The sequence below is a fragment of the Emys orbicularis genome, chromosome 13, assembly GCF_028017835.1.
Source record: "Emys orbicularis isolate rEmyOrb1 chromosome 13, rEmyOrb1.hap1, whole genome shotgun sequence".
Lineage (NCBI taxonomy): Eukaryota > Metazoa > Chordata > Testudines > Emydidae > Emys > Emys orbicularis.
Window position 1 is genome coordinate 47,792,653 of NC_088695.1, and position 6,307 is coordinate 47,798,959.

Genomic DNA, 6,307 nt, shown 5'->3' on the forward strand with positions numbered 1-6,307 from the left:
CACGCCCAGCTCCCCGTGGCACAGCTGCAGGACACACACACACACACACACACCCCACGCCCAGCTCCCTGTGGCACAGCTGCAGGGCACACACACACACACACACACACCCCACGCCCAGCTCCCCGTGGCACAGCTGCAGGGCACACACACACACACACACACACACCACGCCCAGCTCCCTGTGGCACAGCTGCAGGACACACACACACACACACACACCCCACGCCCAGCTCCCCGTGGCACAGCTGCAGGGCACACACACACACACACACACACACACCCCACGCCCAGCTCCCCTGTGGCAAAGCTGCAGGACACACACACACACACACACACACACACACACACACACACCACGCCCAGCTCCCCGTGGCACAGCTGCAGGGCACACACACACACACACACACACCACGCCCAGCTCCCCGTGGCACAGCTGCAGGACACACACACACACACACACACCCCACGCCCAGCTCCCTGTGGCACAGCTGCAGGACACACACACACACACCCCACGCCCAGCTCCCCGTGGCACAGCTGCAGGACACACACACACACACACCCCACGCCCAGCTCCCCTGTGGCACAGCTGCAGGACACACACACACACACACACACCACGCCCAGCTCCCCTGTGGCACAGCTGCAGGACACACACACACACACACCCCACGCCCAGCTCCCCTGTGGCACAGCTGCAGGACACACACACACACACCCCACGCCCAGCTCCCCTGTGGCACAGCTGCAGGACACACACACACACACCCCACGCCCAGCTCCCCGTGGCACAGCTGCAGGACACACACACACACACACACACCCCACGCCCAGCTCCCCGTGGCACAGCTGCAGGACACACACACACACACACACACCCCACGCCCAGCTCCCCGTGGCACAGCTGCAGGACACACACACACACACACACACACACACACACACACCACGCCCAGCTCCCCGTGGCACAGCTGCAGGACACACACACACACACACACACCCCACGCCCAGCTCCCCGTGGCACAGCTGCAGGACACACACACACACACACACACCCCACGCCCAGCTCCCTGTGGCACAGCTGCAGGGCACACACACACACACACACACACCACGCCCAGCTCCCCGTGGCACAGCTGCAGGACACACACACACACACACCCCACGCCTAGCTCCCCATGGCACAGCTGCAGGACACACACACACACACCCCACGCCTAGCTCCCCATGGCACAGCTGCAGGACACACACACACACACACACCCCACGCCCAGCTCCCTGTGGCACAGCTGCAGGGCACACACACACACACACACACACACACACACACCACGCCCAGCTCCCCGTGGCACAGCTGCAGGACACACACACACACACACACACACACACCCCACGCCCAGCTCCCCGTGGCACAGCTGCAGGGCACACACACACACACACACACACCACGCCCAGCTCCCCGTGGCACAGCTGCAGGACACACACACACACACACACACACACCCCACGCCTAGCTCCCCGTGGCACAGCTGCAGGACACACACACACACACACACACACACACCACGCCCAGCTCCCCTGTGGCAAAGCTGCAGGACACACACACACACACACCACGCCCAGCTCCCCGTGGCACAGCTGCAGGACACACACACACACACACACACCCCACGCCCAGCTCCCCATGGCACAGCTGCAGGACACACACACACACACACACCACGCCCAGCTCCCTGTGGCACAGCTGCAGGGCACACACACACACACACACACACCACGCCCAGCTCCCTGTGGCACAGCTGCAGGACACACACACACACACCCCACGCCCAGCTCCCCGTGGCACAGCTGCAGGACACACACACACACACACACACCCCACGCCCAGCTCCCTGTGGCACAGCTGCAGGGCACACACACACACACACACACACCCCACGCCCAGCTCCCCGTGGCACAGCTGCAGGGCACACACACACACACACACACACACCACGCCCAGCTCCCTGTGGCACAGCTGCAGGACACACACACACACACACACCCCACGCCCAGCTCCCCATGGCACAGCTGCAGGACACACACACACACACACACACCACGCCCAGCTCCCTGTGGCACAGCTGCAGGGCACACACACACACACACACACACACCACGCCCAGCTCCCTGTGGCACAGCTGCAGGACACACACACACACACCCCACGCCCAGCTCCCCGTGGCACAGCTGCAGGACACACACACACACACACACACCCCACGCCCAGCTCCCTGTGGCACAGCTGCAGGGCACACACACACACACACACACACACCCCACGCCCAGCTCCCCGTGGCACAGCTGCAGGGCACACACACACACACACACACACACCACGCCCAGCTCCCTGTGGCACAGCTGCAGGACACACACACACACACACACACCCCACGCCCAGCTCCCCGTGGCACAGCTGCAGGGCACACACACACACACACCCCACGCCCAGCTCCCCTGTGGCAAAGCTGCAGGACACACACACACACACACACACACCCCACGCCCAGCTCCCCGTGGCACAGCTGCAGGGCACACACACACACACACACACACCACGCCCAGCTCCCCTTGGCACAGCTGCAGGACACACACACACACACACACACCCCATGCCCAGCTCCCTGTGGCACAGCTGCAGGACACACACACACACACCCCACGCCCAGCTCCCCGTGGCACAGCTGCAGGACACACACACACACACACACACCCCACGCCCAGCTCCCTGTGGCACAGCTGCAGGGCACACACACACACACACACACACCCCACGCCCAGCTCCCCGTGGCACAGCTGCAGGGCACACACACACACACACACACACACCACGCCCAGCTCCCTGTGGCACAGCTGCAGGACACACACACACACACACACACCCCACGCCCAGCTCCCCGTGGCACAGCTGCAGGGCACACACACACACACACACACACACACCCCACGCCCAGCTCCCCTGTGGCAAAGCTGCAGGACACACACACACACACACACACACACACACACACCACGCCCAGCTCCCCGTGGCACAGCTGCAGGGCACACACACACACACACACACACCACGCCCAGCTCCCCGTGGCACAGCTGCAGGACACACACACACACACACACACCCCACGCCCAGCTCCCTGTGGCACAGCTGCAGGACACACACACACACACCCCACGCCCAGCTCCCCGTGGCACAGCTGCAGGACACACACACACACACACCCCACGCCCAGCTCCCCTGTGGCACAGCTGCAGGACACACACACACACACACACACACCACGCCCAGCTCCCCTGTGGCACAGCTGCAGGACACACACACACACACCCCACGCCCAGCTCCCCTGTGGCACAGCTGCAGGACACACACACACACACCCCACGCCCAGCTCCCCTGTGGCACAGCTGCAGGACACACACACACACACCCCACGCCCAGCTCCCCGTGGCACAGCTGCAGGACACACACACACACACACACACCCCACGCCCAGCTCCCCGTGGCACAGCTGCAGGACACACACACACACACACACACCCCACGCCCAGCTCCCCGTGGCACAGCTGCAGGACACACACACACACACACACACACACCACGCCCAGCTCCCCTGTGGCACAGCTGCAGGACACACACACACACACACACACCACGCCCAGCTCCCCTGTGGCACAGCTGCAGGACACACACACACACCACGCCCAGCTCCCCGTGGCACAGCTGCAGGACACACACACACACACCACGCCCAGCTCCCCGTGGCACAGCTGCAGGGCACACACACACACACACACACACACACACACACCACGCCCAGCTCCCCGTGGCACAGCTGCAGGACACACACACACACACCACGCCCAGCTCCCCGTGGCACAGCTGCAGGACACACACACACACACCACGCCCAGCTCCCCGTGGCACAGCTGCAGGGCACACACACACACACACCACGCCCAGCTCCCCTGTGGCAGAGCTGCAGGGCGCGCGCGCGCACACACACACACACACTCTCACTGAAGGACTGTCTGGATATGTGGACTCCCTACTCAGACCCTACGCCACCAGCACTCCCAGCTATCTCCGTGACACCACAGATTTCCTGAGAAAACTACAGTGCATTGGTGACCTCCCAGAAAACACCATCCTAGCCACCATGGATGTAGAGGCTCTCTACACAAACATCCCACACACAGATGGAATACAAGCTGTCAGGAACAGTATCCCTGATGATGACACAGCACAACTTATTGCTGAGCTCTGTGACTTTATCCTCACGCACAATTATTTCAAATTTGGTGACAAGATATACCTCCAGACCAGTGGCACCGCTATGGGCACCCGCATGGCCCCACAATATGCCAACATTTTTATGGCTGACCTGGAACAACGCTTCCTCAGCTCTCGTCCACTCACGCCCCTTCTCTACCTACGCTACATTGATGACATCTTCATCATCTGGACCCATGGGAAGGAGACCCTGGAAGAATTCCACCACGATTTCAACAGCTTCCACCCCACCATCAACCTCAGCCTGGACCAATCTACACGGGAGGTCCACTTCCTAGACACCACCGTACAAATAAGCGATGGCCTCGTTAACACCACCCTATACCGAAAACCCACCGACCGCTACGCCTACCTTCATGCCTCCAGCTTCCACCCCAGACACGCCACACGATCCATCGTCTACAGCCAAGCACTGAGGTACAATCGCATCTGCTCCAACCCCTCAGACAGAGACCAACACCTACAAGATCTTCACCAAGCATTCTCAAAACTACGATACCCACACAAGGAAATAAAGAAACAAATCAACAGAGCCAGACGTGTACCCAGAAGCCTCCTGCTACAAGACAGGCCCCAAAAAGAAACCAACAGAACTCCACTGGCCATCACCTACAGTCCTCAGCTTAAACCTCTCCAACGCATCATCAGTGATCTACAACCCATCCTGGACAATGATCCCTCACTTTCACAGACCTTGGGAGGCAGGCCAGTCCTCGCCCACAGACAACCCGCCAACCTTAAGCATATTCTCACCAGCAACCACGCACCGCACCATAACAACTCTAACTCAGGAACCAACCCATGCAACAAACCTCGATGCCAACTCTGCCCACATATCTACACCAGCAACACCATCACAGGACCTAACCAGATCAGCTACAACATCACCGGCTCATTCACCTGCACGTCCACCAATGTTATATATGCCATCATATGCCAGCAATGCCCCTCTGCTATGTACATTGGCCAAACTGGACAGTCACTACGCAAGAGGATAAATGGACACAAGTCAGATATCAGGAATGGCAATATACAAAAACCTGTAGGAGAACACTTCAACCTCCCTGGCCACACAATAGCAGATGTAAAGGTAGCCATCTTACAGCAAAAAAACTTCAAAAATAACAGGAGTACTTGTGGCACCTTAGAGACTAACAAATTTATTAGTTAAAAACTTCAGGACCAGACTCCAAAGAGAAACTGCTGAGCTCCAGTTCATTTGCAAATTTGACACCATCAGATCAGGATTAAACAAAGACTGTGAATGGCTATCCAACTACAGAAGCAGTTTCTCCTCCCTTGGTGTTCACACCTCAACTGCTAGCAGAGCACCTCACCCTCCCTGATTGAACTAACCTCGTTATCTCCATACTGATTTATACCTGCCTCTGGAGATTTCCATTACTTGCATCTGAAGAAGTGAGGTTCTTACCCACGAAAGCTTATGCTCCCAATACTTCTGTTAGTCTTAAAGGTGCCACAGGACCCTCTGTTGCTTTTTACACACACACACACACACACACACACCCCTATACTTGCCGCCAGAGGGCGACTGAGCACAGCAGAGCCCAGCCCAGCTGCTTGTGTGCTCCTGTGTCACCAGGAGCCGGCTGCGCTGCGGTTGTTGTGTACAGTTTAAAGATCTCCAGGGGACCCGGCGAGATCCCGCAGGCAGCGAAAGCAGCAAGGCAGAGCTGGGCTGGCCCTCCTGAGCACAGCCCAGCCAGCTGGAGAGAGAGGCAGAGCTCCCCGAAGGGAGCAGGAATGCTGCACCCCAGCCCTTCGTGGCGCTGTAGCCTCCAGGGGGGCGGAGAGGACAAAAGGCCCTGAGCCCGTGGATGGGAAAGGGGCAGGCAGGGCTGGCGTCGTCCCCCCCGCCCACCCCTTTGTCTCTGGGAGGATTAGCCTAAGTCTCAGGTTGTTTAGGAAACAGCTGATGTAAGTGACAGGGCTGCGGAGGGGGAAGTGGCGGGTGCG